General features: G+C 44.0%; 1 protein-coding gene across 3 annotated transcripts in view; it reads right to left on the reverse strand.

The window, feature by feature from the left end:
- The window catches only part of tlr18 (toll-like receptor 18), a 55,786-nt gene that overhangs the window by 4,461 nt on the left and 36,490 nt on the right, over nt 1-14,835 (reverse strand). The gene's annotated exons all lie outside the window — the stretch shown is intronic.

The following is a 14,835-nucleotide window of genomic DNA, read 5'->3' on the forward strand; positions in this document are numbered from 1 at the left end:
GAGATGAGGAGGAATTTCTTTAGCCAGAGGGCGGTGAAACTGTGGAATTCACTGCCACAGACGGCTGCGGGCCAAGTCATTGGGTATATTTAAAGCGGAGGTTGTTAGGTTCTTGACTAGTTGGGGCGTCAAAGGTTACGAAGAGAAGGCAGTAGAATGGGGTTGAGGGGGATATTAAATCAGCCGTAATGGAATGGTAGAGCAGACTCGCTGGGCTGAATGGCCTAATTCTGCATGTGTCTCAAGTTTTAGAGTCTTCATGCAGAACAACTAACATAATTTATACAATTATACAAAACTGTCGAAGTCACCTTTATTATCAGCTTTCTTTTTACCGTGATAAACAATGACAATGTAAAAGGAACATCTGTCATCAAGCTCCAGACAACGCAGTGAACAAAATAACTGTAACTCAGTTGCATCAGGAGTATAGCACTCAATTCTGGTCGGCCCATTATAGGAAAGATGCGGACGCTTTGAACTCCGCCATGTACAGTGACAAGCCCGGCTGTGAAAGGAGGAGGGTTGGGTATTGGACTAGCAAGCCCCAGATTTTTAAAAAAAGAGCTACAGAAACATTTACAGAAGCTCCTAAGACCACATCCCTGGGATAGGAAGGATCTAGAACAGGGGTTCCCAACCTAGTGTCCACGGTTAATGGTAGGGGTGTATGGCATTAAGAAAGGTTGGGAACCCCTGATCTAGAAGATGGACCACATCTGGGGACAACTTGAAAGAATGTTCCAGGACATAGGACTCTGGTGAGTTGCTGACTGCAGCCTATGCCTCAGTAGGGTGATGTGCTTAAGAAGGAGAAGAAGTGGAGGCATGAGAGGGAAGTAAAGGGCAGTATAAAAATAAGAGAAGTATAACATGGCAAAGATGAGTGGAAAACTGGAGGACTGGGAAGCTTTTAAAGAGCAACAGAAGATAACAAAAAAGGCAATACACCAAGAAAAAATGAGGTACGAAGGTAAACCAGCCAAGAATATAAAGGATAGTAAAAGCTTCTTTAGGTATGTGAATAGCAAAAAAATAGTTAAGACCAAAATTGGGCTATTGAAGACAGAAACGGGTGAATTTATTATGGGGAACAAGGAAATGGCAGACCAGTTGAACAGGTACTTTGGATCTGTCTTCACTAGGGAAGACACAAACAATCTCCCAGATGTAATAGTGGCCAAAGGAACTAGGGTAAAGGATGAGCTGAAGGAAATTTATATTAGGGAAGAAACGGTGTTGGATAGACTGTTGAGTCTGAAGGCTGATAAGTCTCCGAGACCTGATGGTCTGCATCCCAGGGTACTTAAAGAGGTGGCTCTAGAAATTGTGGATGCATTGGTAATCATTTTCCAATGTTCTATAGTTTCAGGAACAGTTCCTGCTGATTGGAGGGTGGCTAATGTTGTCCCATTTTTCAAGAAAGGAGGGAGAGAGAAAACAGGGAATTATAGAACTGGTTAGCCTGACGTCGGTGGTGGGAAAGATGCTGGAGTCAATTATAATAGAGTAAATTACGACACGTGGATAGCAGTAGAAGGATCAGTCCGAGTCAGCATGGATTTATGAAGGGAAAATCATGCTTGACTAATCTTCAAGAGTTTTTTTTGAGGATGTAACTATGAAAATGGACAAGGGAGAGCCAGTGGATGTAGTGTACCTGGACTTCCAGAAAGCTTTTGATGAAGTCCCACATAGGAGATTAGTGGGCAAAATTAGGGCACATGGTATTGGGGGAAGAGTACTGACATGGATTGAAAATTGGCTGCCTGACAGGAAACAAAGTAGTGATTAACGGGTCCCTTTCGGAATGGCAGGCTGTGACCAGTGGGGCACCGCAAGGTTCAGTGCTGGGACAGCAGCTGTTTACAATATACATTAATGATTTAGATGAAGGGATTAAAAGTAATATTAGTAAATTTGCTGATGACACAAAGCTGGGTGGCAGTGTGAAATGTCAGGAGGATGTTGTGAGAATGCAGGGTGACTTGGACAGGTTGGGTGAGTGGGCAAATGTATGGCAGATGTAGTTTAATGTGGAATAATGTGAGGTTATCCACTTTGGTGGCAAGAACAGGAAGGCAGATTACTATATAAGTGGAGTCAAGTTAGGAAAAGGGGAAGTACAATGAGATCTAGGTGTTCTTGTACATCAGTCAATGAAAGCAAGCATGCAGGTACAGCAGGCAGTGAAGAAAGCTAACGGCATGCTGGCTTTTATAACAAGAGGAATTGAGTATAGGAGTAAAGAGGTCCTTCTGCAGCTGTACAGGGCCCTGGTGAGACCCCACCTGGAGTATTGTGTGCAGTTTTGGTCTCCAAATTTGAGGAAGGACATTCTTGCTATTGAGGGAGTGCAGCATAGGTTCACAAGGTTAATTCCTGGAATGGCAGGACTGTCATATGTTGAAAGATTGGAGCGACTGGGCTTGTATACACTGGAATTTAGAAGGATGAGAGGGGATCTGATTGAAACATATAAGATTATTAAGGGATTGGACATGCTAGAGGCAGAAAGCATGTTCCCGCTGATGGGCGAGTCCAGAACTAGAGGCCACAGTTTAAGAATAAGGGGTAGGCCATTTAGAACAAAGATGCGGAAAAACTTTTTCACTCAGAGAGTGGTGGATATGTGGAATGCTCTGCCCCAGAAGGCAGTGGAGGCCAAGTCTCTGGATGCATTCAAGAGAGAGTTAGATAGAGCTCTTGTAGATAGCAGGGTCAAGGGATATGGGGAGAGGGCAGGAACAGGGTACTGATTGTATGATCAGCCATAATCACAGTGAATGGCGGTGCTGGCTAGAAGGGCCAAATGGCCTACTCCTGCACCTACTGTCTATTGTCTAACACGAAAGATTCTGCAAATGCTGGAAATCCAAAGCAACAGGCACAAAATACTGGAGGAACTCAGCAGGTCAGACAGCATCTATGGAGGGGAAGAAACAGTCAATGTTTTGGGCCGAGACCCTTCATCAGGACTGGAAAGGAAGGGGGAAAATGGCACAGTGACAAGTTCCTGTGTTTCCTTGTCTTCTAGAACTCAGGATCTCTACTGTGTCAGCCCACCTCGCTGTTTCGCCAATGTATCCTATCCCTCCCAGATCTCCCTGTTCAGTTACATCCCTACCTCCCCCGCCACCCACCCATTCTGGTAGCCTGTCCCCCTAATGTCCTGGGTGATGGGGGTCCTTAATGATGGATGCTGCCTTTTTGAGGCATCACTGCTTGAAGGTGTCCTGGATGCTGGGGAGGCTAGTGCCCATGATGGAGGTGACTGAATTTACAACTTTCTGTAGTCCCTCTACACCTCTGTGGAATCAGTTACCATTCTCCCCTCTTTTCACAGCACCACTAAGTTTTTACAGATTTAGACATTTCCAAATGATGCAAAATTAAATCAAAAAACGCAGCATAAGATATTAGTATCCCTTGTGCCAATGGGTCGTGAGCACTTGCTCGAGACTGCCTTGATCCTGGGAGTGGCACAGGGTTGGCATGTGGGGCTTTTCAAGTGGGCACCCTCATTCCTTGTGTTTCATCATTTAGCCTGCTACATCTCTGGATGGCTCGACAATGACTTCTGGTGTCCCAGAGTCACCCCGAGTTTTGTCTTCCTGCTCTCTTGATGCTACCTTGGATTGCAGGAGAGATCTTTTTGTTTCCATTGACTGCTTCTTTCCGCAGTCTGTGATGTGGCTCTGGTGTAGAGTCTGACAAACTTTGGTTTTCCAGCTTTGTCACTGAGCCTCAGCTGCTAGATCTGCATAGTATAGCCTCTTGCACTCATATGTTTCAACCACTGAATCCTCCCATGGGACTGTGAGTTCAACAGTGTAGACAATCTGTAATGAATTGGACCAGAGAACCAACTCTGGCCTGAGGTTGGTGTAGTATTTTCCGGTAGAAGGGTGAGTTATTTATTGACATCCACCAGCATTTTCCAGTCACAGGCCATGTTCATCTGTCCTGTTCCTGGCTTAGGAGGGAGATTAGATTTTTTTTTCCCTCCCTCTTGGACGAATGTTGCTGGCGTTAGTGCATTAGTTGCTCTCGGGGGCACGGAGTTTGTTGCTGTCTTCTTTTTCTTGATTGCCACTGCCAGACTCTTCAAAACCTGGTTGTGATGCCATGTGTACCTATGTTACGCGAGGCTGGTTTTGCAGCTTACCAGGATATGCTTGAGGGTTGCCGGAATCTGGCACATGACACAAGTAGGGTTCTCACCAAACCACTGAGGTTTTTTTTGGTGTGAGGGGAGCACATCATATGTAGCTCTGATGAGAAAGCTAAGTCTGTCTTATTCCATTTCCCATATGTTTTTTCCAGCTGATTTTCCTCCTCTCAATGCATTCCCACTGTATCCATTGCCCTTGTTTAACCAGGGAGACAGCCTTTGCACTTCTGTCTGACTCTTCTTGTTGACAACCATCTTCCTTTGCTCTGGAATTGTGGCCTTGTGCCAGGTAGGTTCGCTGGCTGCCAGACCAAAGCTGCCCCTGCCCTGTTGGACTTGCCTAAAGGGCTGCTGTTGCTTGCTTCACTGCATCAGCTGAGGTCCTTTTCCACCCAGTTCATAAGGTCCATGCAGTGTTACTGATGGTCTTGTCATGAGAGTCTTTGACTGTTATCTTGGAACTTGAATTCCTCTGTAAGGCCAGTGAAAGGTATTTCAACATCTTCTTTACCATAGAGACTGAAGTTACTGATACACCATGGGACACTGAGCCATACTTCTTTACGAACAACATGATGGTTCTGTTGAGCTTCTTCAGTTATTGGTGGGATCTCAAAGACAGTGAGTGGCCACATCACCCAGGGTAGGATTCCAGAGCTTCAGTTTTCCTGGCAGCACAGTCTTGTCAGCATTATCCAGGCCACTAGTGATTTAGTTGCTGCACCTGCTGTTTGCCGGTGAGGCTGGAATTGTACTATCTACCCAGGCTTTTGACAGGCTGTTCAGTGACTGTTGGATGTGGATCACCACCAATGAAGAACTTTATCTCTTTCAGTATCCCTTGACTCTGGAGATGCTTCATCACTCGCTGGGTTTCACCAGTGGCTTCACCACTTGCTGTTTTCCTGTAGCTTTCCAAGTTGTCGCTTGGTGCATGCTGCAGTAGTGGTTAGTATTGTTAGATCATTCATGTACGTCCTAATGGGGGAAGACAAAGTCCATCACTTGATCTTTCACCAACTACCACCCATCTTGGAGCCCTGCTTCTGACCTCATGGCCATTGTGAAGACCAGGGACGATAGAGTGCATCTTGCCATAATGCCTACTTCCAGTCTCTGCCACGTTGTGGTAGAATCTGCTGCTGTGAAGCACGATTGCAGGTCTTGAAAATGCAACTTCACTAGTGTTGTGATGGGCTCTGAAGTCAAATGCTTTCCAGAGGAGTGCATGGGGAATTGAGCTGAATACATTGATGAGGTCTGGGAAGATCACAGAGATTTATTTTGACCTTCCTAGCTTCTTGGATCTGGTGTCATTTCATGCTTGTATGTTCCAAAACCCAGAGACCCTGGAATTCCTACTTTCCTATAGATATATCAATGTACTTTTTTCTCTCCATGTAGCTGGCCGGCCTCTGTGCCATTACAGTGAAGAAGATTTTCCCTTCAACTTTCAGTAGAGCTACTAGGACTTGATGTTTCAATCCCAATGATAAAGTTGGCACTCTTGGTCAAAACTGACTGATGTTTTCTGCATCCTTTTCTTTTGGAATCTGGACGCTGCCAGCCCTTCACCACGCTTTGGGTGTTATTCGCCTCTGCCACACTACCCTCATGAGCCTCCAGAGAAACCGCAAGATGTCTGGTGCATCCTTATAAGCCTCTATGGTATTCCATTAATACATATTAAAGATAATACCTACCCTGGGAACTCTGTACACCTCCCTCCCAAGGATAGTGGGATGTTGACTTCAGCAAGGCCATTGACAAGAACCCTGGTGACAGGTTAGTCTGGAAGGTTAGATTGCATGGGACCCGGGGGAAATAATACATTGGTAGGAATCAGAGAGTGATGATTGAGGGAGAGTGGTTTCTCAGACGCTTACTGGTGTGCCACAGGGTTCAGTGCTGGAACCTGCATTACTTGTAATTGACATCAATGATTTGTATGTAAATGAACATTGTTTAGTAAGTTTGCAGATGACACTTTAATAGATGTTGTAGACAGTACAGAAGGTTACAAAAATTACAGGGGGGGGATTCATGATCTGTTGAGTATGTGAGCTGGGGATTGGCAGATGGCTTTCAGTCAAGATAAATATGAGGTACTAAATTTCAGGAGATCAAACCAAGGTAGGACATATACAGTGAATGGTTGGTTGGACCCTGGGGTGTGTTACGGTACAGAGTACAAGTGCATAGTTCACTGAAAGCAGCACCACAGGTAGACAGGGTGTTGAAGGTGTTTAGCACACTGGCCTTCATCAGTCAGGCCACTGAGTATAGGAGTTGTGAAGTTATATTGCAGTTATCAATGATTTTGATGAGGCTGCTCTTGGAGGACTGCATATAGTTTTGGTCACCCTGAAATAGGAAAGATGTTATTAAATTATAATGAATGCAGATAAAGATTTACCAGGTTGGCTCCTGACTTGTGGGCCTAAGTTACAAGGAGAGGTTGTGAAGACTAGGACTTTATTCACTGGAACTAAGGAACGACCTTGACAGAGTATATAAGGTGATGACGGACATAGAAAGAGTGAAAGCACATAGTATTTCTCCCAGGGGTGATCTGCTAAAGACAAAGGGGCATAGGTTTAAGATTAAAAGTACAATGTTTAAAAGGGAAAACAGGGGCAGCTTCTTTGCACAGAGCAGTGTTTATGTGGAATGAGGTGCCAAAAAGTACATAGGAAGTGTTTAAAAGCCATCCAGTTAAGTACATGGACAGGAGAGGTTTAGATGTCTTTGGACCCCAACACAGTATAATCAACTAGCTTGTTGGGCATGGATGAATGGGACCCAAGGGCTTGCTTCCATGCTGTATGACTCTGTAACACCTTCTCTCTATCAGCTCCTACCCCATCCAAAACCTCAGACACTCCTTTCTCTTCAGCCAGCTTCAGACCCTTTCTGTAGGCTTTGAGAAAGGCGCCACCATGAGGCTGCTAAACAAGAGCCCGTGATGTTATAGGAAAAACATTAGCATGAATAGAGCATTGGCTGACTAGCAGGAGGAAGAGTGTGAATGACGAGGGCCTTTTCTCGTTCACTGCAGGTGAATTGTGGTGTTCCACAGTTGTCTGTATTGGAACTGCTTCTTTTTACATTAAATGTTAATGATTTGGATGTGGAATTGATCGCCTTGTGGCCAAGTTTGTGTATGATACAAAACAGGTAGAGGGGCAGGTACTGTTGAAGACACAGGGAGGCTGCAGAAGGACTTGGATATGGTGAATGAGCAATGGAGTGGCAGATGGGATATAGTATAACAAAGTGTAAAGTCATGCACTTTGGTAGAAGGAATAAAGCCATAGGCAATTTTCTAAACAGCAAACAAATTCAGAAATTGGAAATGCAAAGGGGCTTGGGAGTACTTGTGCAGGATTCTCTAAAGGTTAACTTGCAGGTTTGGTCAGTAGTAAGGAGAAAAGCAAGGATGTGTCGCTGAGGCTTTATAAGGCATTTGGTTAGACTGATGGGAGTATTGTGAGCTGTTTTGGACTCCTCATCTAAGAGAGGATGTGCCGGCATAGGAAAGGGTCCAGCAGAGGTTCACACGAACAACCCTGGAAAGACAGGATTAATGCATGAGGAGTGTTCGATGGCTCTGGGCCAGTACTTGTTGCAATTTAGAAGAATGAGTGGGGGTGGGTGGATCTCATTGACGTCTATTGAATATTGAAAGGTCAAGGTGGAGCTGACATGGACAGGATGTTTCCTTTCGTGGGTAAGTCTCAGAATAGAGGAATGCCCATTTAGAACAGAGGAGAGGAGGAATTGCTTTAGCCAGAGGGTGGTGCATCTGTGGAATTTGTTGCCAGAGAAGGTGTGGAGGCCATGTCATGGGATATTTTTAGTCATAGAAAAGTACAGCAGAGAAACAGGCCCTTTGTCCCATCTAGTCCATACTGAACTATTTAAACTGCATACTTCCATCGACCTGCACCAGGACCATAGCCCTCCATACCCCTACCATCATGCACCTATACAAACTTAAGTGGATGGTGATAGGTTCTTGATTAGTAAGGCATCAAAAGCTACAGGGAGGAGAAAGGAGAATGGGATTGACAGGGATAATAAATCAGCCATGATAGAGTGGTGGTCGCAGACTTGATGGTTCAAATGGCCTAATTCTGCTCCTATGTCTTATGGAGACAACCTTCTCATTAAAAATCTTAGCTGTGCCCTCTGCCCCTCTTGTCTGGTCTCCTCCCCAACTTCTTTTCAGCCTCTTCCTACTCGCATGCCCATAGAGTATTTTTGGATTTCCATTCTTGTGAGTAGTCAGCCTTCCTTGTGTCCAGCCTTTCCTCCTCTCAGTTCCTCCTTTCACTTCTCCTCTGAACCTCATGCCATCGGCCCACTGTCCAGCTCTCTAGCTCTGTTCCACAGCCCATTTCCTCTTTGTCCAAGGGTATAGTTGCTCTCCCCTTCACCCCCACACACACACCCGTACCCCATCTGAAGCACCCACTTCCCCACCACTGTAAAGAGCTCCTGTTCCTCATCCACATTATCCCCTGACTTATACCCGATTCCAGTCCACTGAGGGGAAAAAAAACAGCTCCCATGAGCAAGAGGTGGCCACTTGGCTCTTCAAGGCTGCCCCACCACGATCACCACTGACACACGCAAAATTCTGGAGGAATTCAGCTGGGTCTTCATCAGGACTTACCTAAGGAAAGAAGTGCTGACACTTGAGGGTCAAGAGGAGGGTCATGAGAATGGTTCCAGGAATTAAGGGGTTAACACATGAGGAGCGTTTCGTGGCTGTACTCACTGGAGTTCAGAAGAACGAAGGAGGATTTTGTTGAAACCTGTCGAATATTGAAAGGCCAAAGAGGGTACGTGGAGACAATGTTTCCTGTAATGGGTGAGTCTAGAATCAAAGGGCATAGCCTCAGAATAGAGGGATGTCTCTATGACAGAGAATAGGAGGAATGGCTTTAGTCAGTTGGTGATGAATTTGTGGAATACATTGCCACTGGTGGCTGTGGAGGCCAAGGCATTGAATAAAGTGGAGGGGTGATAGTTTCTTGATTGGTAAGGGCATCAAATGTTACCAAAAGGCAGGAGAGTAAGATTGAGATGGATAATTAATAACCATGATGAATGGTGGAGCAAACTTGATGGGCTGAATAACCTAATTCTGCTCCTACGTCTTATGGTCTTGTTACCTGGCTCGACTTGAAACATCGACTGTTTATACATTTCCATAGATGCTACCTGACCTGTTGAATTCCTCCTCCTACATTTTGTGTGTTTTGCTGTGGATTTCCAGCACCTGCAGAATCTCTTGAGTCTGTGTTCTGCCCCAGTCTCACCTCCCCTCCCCGAGCCAGTTTCCCACTGCCCTCAATTCCCAAATCTTTCAAACCTCCACTCACAACCCCCACCAGTGATCCACAGGTATAAAGTACTACGGCACAGAAATAGGCCCTTCAGCCCATCTAGACCATGCCAAACTCTTATTCTTCTTGGACCTGGGGTCCGCAGACTCCTTGCTTAATCGTATTGGTTCATGGCATAAAGAATGTTAGAAACCCCTAGTCTTGTCCCATCAATCTGCAAACAGACCATTGCCCACCACTCTCCACTTGTACTTATTCAAACATAAATGTTGCAGTTAATCCCTTATTCACCACTTCTGCTGGGAGTTTGTTCCATAATCTAACAACTCTGAGTGAAGAGATCTCCCTCAGGTTCCCTGTAATAATTTCACCCTTAACCTATGAACTCTAGTTTAAGAAACAAGAGAAGATCTGCAGACGCTGGAAATCTGAGCAACACACACAAAATGCTGGAGGAACTCAGCAGACCAGGCAGCACGTATGGAAAAAATTACAGCCAATGTTTTGGGCCAAAACCCTTTGGCAGGACTGAAGAAAAAATGCTGAGAAGTAGATTTGAATTCTAGTTTTAGTCCCACCCAATCTCCGTGGAAAAAGTCTGCTATATTTATCTTATCTATACCCCTCATAGATTTGTATTCTTCTATTAAATCTCGCCTCATTCTCCAATGCTCCAGGGAATAAGTCCTAACCTATTCAACCTTTCCTAGAACTCAGGTTTTCAAGACCTGATAACATCCTTGTAAATTTTCTCTGCACTCTTTCAAACTTATTGAGATCTTTCCTCTAGGTATGTGACCAGAACTACACACAATATTCTGAATTAGACCACACCAACATCTTACTCAACTTCAAGAGATTCCCCTGAAATTGGCATCTCCACTCCTTCTGCACCCAAACACCTTATGTCTGGGACGTTTAGACCGGATCGCTGCTTTTGTTTGAACTACTGACACCAGCACTCTCTCCCTGTGGCAGATCTGTGTAACTCATCCATCTCCCCGATGGTGTCTCTCCCTAACTTCTGTACTCAGTCCTTTAATTCATGAAGGCCAATGTGATAAAAGCTCTCTTTACAACCCTATATACCTGTGATGCCACTTTCAATGAACTATCAGGGAAAAGATATCCATTCACTGTAACTCTGCCCCTCATGATTTTACACACCTCTACAATCTCCTATGCTCTAGGGAATTAAATCATAGCCTATCCAACCTTTCCCTATAACTCATAGAAACATAGAAAACATACAGCACAATACAGGCCCTTCAGCCCACAAAGCTGTGCCGAACATGTCCCCACCTTAGAACTACCTGGGCTTTTCCCTAGCCCACTATTATTCTAAGCTCCATGTAGCCATCCACGAGTCTTCTTAAAAGACCCTATTGTTTCCGCCTCCACTACTGCCACCAGCAGCCCATTCCATGCACTCACCACTCTCTGCGTAAAAAATTTACCCGACTTCTACTCTGTACCTACTTTCAACCACCTTAAAACTATGCCCTCTCGTGCTAACCATTTCAACCCTGGAGAAAAGCCTCTGACTATCCACAGGATCAATGCCTCTCATCATCTTCTACACCTCTATCAAGTCACCTCTCATTCTCAGTTGCTCCAAGGAGAAAAAGCCGAGTTCACTCAACCTATTCTGATAAGGCATGATCCCCAATCCAGGCAACATTCTTGTAAATCTCCTCTGCACCCTTTCTATGTTTTCCACATCTTTGCTCCCCAATCCAGGCAACATTCTTGTAACTTTCCTCTGCACCCTTTCTATGATTTCCACGTCCTTCCTATAGTGAGGCGACCAGAACTGAGCACAGTACTACAAGTGGGGTCTGACCAGGGCCCTACATAGCTGCAACATTACCTCTCAGATGACATATGTTGTCCAACAATGGGGTACAACTTTACTTGCAGTAATGCTTGCATTTCCCTTTAAAATCAAACCCAATGAAGTATCCAAAATATGCACCTCAGATGTAAAATAGGGTTTCTTCCACATTTCTTCATTTAATTTAAACACCATCTCATTTGATATGTATTTGTTTTGCCTTTTGATCCCTTTCCACTGGGCTCTAGTCCAAAATTCTCATGGCCCCGAAGAACATGGATTAACCATATAACAATCACAGCACGGAAACAGGCCATCTCGGCCCTCCTAGTCCATGCCGAACTCTTAATCTCACCTAGTCCCACCTACCCGCACTCAGCCCATAACCCTCCACTCCTTTCCTGTCCATATACCTATCCAATTTTACCTTAAATGACACAACTGAACTGGCTTCTACTACTTCTACAGGAAGCTCATTCCACACAGCTATCACTCTGAGTAAAGAAATACCCCCTCGTGTTTCCCTTAAACTTTTGCCCCCAACACTCAAATCATGTCCTCTCGTTTGAATCTCCCCTACTCTCAATGGAAACAGCCTATTCATGTCAACTCTATCTATCCCTCTCAAAATTTTAAATACCGCGATCAAATCCCCCCTCAACCTTCTACGCTCCAATGAATAGAGACCTAACTTGTTCAACCTTTCTCTGTAACTTAAGTGCTGAAACCCAAGTAACATCCTAGTAAATCGTCTCTGCACTCGCTATAATTTATTGATATCTTTCCTATAATTCGGTGACCAGAACTGTACACAATATTCCAAATTTGGCCTTACCAATGCCTTGTACAATTTTAACATTACATCCCAACTTCTGTACTCAATGCTCTGATTTATAAAGGCCAGCGTTCCAAAAGCCTTCTTCACCACATGAGACTCCACCTTCAGGGAACTATGCACTGTTATTCCTAGATCTCTCTGTTCCACTGCATTCCTCAATACCCTACCATTTACCCTGTATATTCTATTTGGATTATTCCTGCCAAAATGTAGAACCTCACACTTCTCAGCATTAAACTCCATCTGCCAACATTCAGCCCATTCTTCTAACTGGCATAAATCTCCCTGCAAGCTTTGAAAACCCACCTCATTATCCACAACACCTCCTACCTTAGTATCATCAGCATACTTACTAATCCAATTTACCACCCCATCATCCAGATCATTTATGTATATTACAAACAACATTGGGCCCAAAACAGATCCCTGAGGCACCCCGCATCCCGATAAACAATTATCCACCACTACTCTCTGGCATCTCCCATCTAGCCACTGTTGAATCCATTTTATTACTCCAGCATTAATACCTAACGACTGAACCTTCTTAACTAACCTTCCATGTGGAACTTTGTCAAAGGCCTTGCTGAAGTCCATATAGACTACATCCACTGCCTTACCCTCATCAACATTCCTCGTAACTTCTTCAAAAAATTCAATAAGGTTTGTCAAACATGACCTTCCACGCACAAATCCATGCTGGCTACTCCTAATCAGATCCTGTCTATCCAGATAATTATAAATACTATCTCTGAGAATACTTTCCATTAATTTACCCACCACTGATGTCAAACTGACAGGTCTATAATTGCTAGGCTTACTTCTAGAACCCTTTTTAAACAATGGAACCACAAGAGCAATACACCAATCCTCCGGCACAATCCCCGTTTCTAATGACATCTGAAAGATCTCCGTCAGAGCTCCTGCTATCTCTACACAAACTTCCCTCAAGGTCCTGGGGAATATCCTGTCAGGACCCGGAGATATATCCACTTTTAAATTTCTTAAAAGCGCCAGTACTTCCACCTCTTTAATTGTCATAGGTTCCATAACTTCCTTACTTGTTTCCCACACCTTACACAATAATAATCTTATTAATAAACACACCTCTCTTCCATAAATATCCTCCTTTTAAAATAGTTTCTTGAATATTTAAGATGTCTCCACTACCCTAGCAAAGCCTAATATTTAAGTATTAATTCTTCAACTACAACCCTACATCTAATCATTTATTTCTCCCAAAGTTATTAATTGCCTGCATGAGATTTGCTTCTTCCTCAAGAAACAAAATGATAGCTTGGAGATAAAATGGTAGAAAGACTAACAGTAAACTTGAAAGAAAAAAAAAACGTTTTAAATTGAAATTCCAGAATGTGCAATTCCAGAATTTGCCATTGTAGAGAAATTTTAAAAAATATAAGCAACAGGAAAATAAGACAAAATGTTATTCATTAGGCAGACAGTGGCAGAATAGAAGAGTGTTTGATGGCTCTGGGCTTGTACTCAATGGAGTTCAGAAGGAAGAGGAGGAGTCTCATTGAAAATTACTGAACACTGGAAGGATGGACGGAGTGGACAAGGAAAGGATGTTTCCATTAGTAGAAGAGTATAGGATCCAAGGCACAAACCCAGAGTAAAGGGGCACCCCTTTAAAACTGAGATAGGGAGGAATTTCTTCAGCTGTATAAGGCTGTGGAGGCCAAGTCATTGTGCATGCTAAAGTAGAAATTGATAGATTCTCAAAGGGTAAAAGAGTTAAGGATTACAAGGAGAACCCAGAGGAATGGAGTTTTAAAAAAACAGAACCATTAGAACACTACAGCACAGTACAGGCCCTTCAGCTCTCCATGTTGTGCCGACCCATATAATCCTTTAAAAAAAGTACTAAACCCACTCTACCCCATAACCTTCCATTTTTCTTTCATCCATGTGCCTGGCCAAGAGGCTCTTAAATACCCCTAATGTCTTGGCCTCCACCGCCATCCCTGGCAAGTCATTCCAGGCACTCACAACCCTCTGTGTAAAGAAACTTACCCCTAATGTCTCCACTAAACTTCCCTCCCTTAATTTTGTACATATGCCCTCTGGTGTTTGCTGTTGGTGCCCTGGGAAACAGGTACTGACTATCCACCCTATCTATGCCTCTCATAATCTTGTAGACCTCTATCAAGTCCCCTCTCATTCTTCTATGCTCCAAAGAGAAAAGTCCCAGCTCTGCTAACCTTGCTTCATATGACTTGTCTCCAATCCAGGCAACATCCTGGTAAATCTCCTCTGCACCCTCTCCATAGCTTCCACATCCTTCCTACAATGAGGTGACCAGAATTGAACACAATACTCTAAGTGCAGTCTCACCAGAGATTTGTAGAGATGCAACATGACCTCTCTACTCTTGAACTCAATCCCCCTGTTAATGAAGCCTAGCATCCCATAGGCCTTCTTAACTACCCTATCAACCTGTGCAGTGACCTTGAGGGATGTATGGATTTGAATATGAATTTTAACTCAGAAATTTGGAATTAGCTCATCTGCTTATAAACCACAAAAGGAAAATTACAGAATGGAAAACTTCATGACATTGGTGGTGTTGGCAGAATCATAGCTGGCAACAAGGAGGCATAATAGAACAGCTGATTGA

The sequence above is a fragment of the Hemitrygon akajei genome, chromosome 11 (assembly GCF_048418815.1).
Source record: "Hemitrygon akajei chromosome 11, sHemAka1.3, whole genome shotgun sequence".
In the NCBI taxonomy this organism is placed as follows: domain Eukaryota; kingdom Metazoa; phylum Chordata; class Chondrichthyes; order Myliobatiformes; family Dasyatidae; genus Hemitrygon; species Hemitrygon akajei.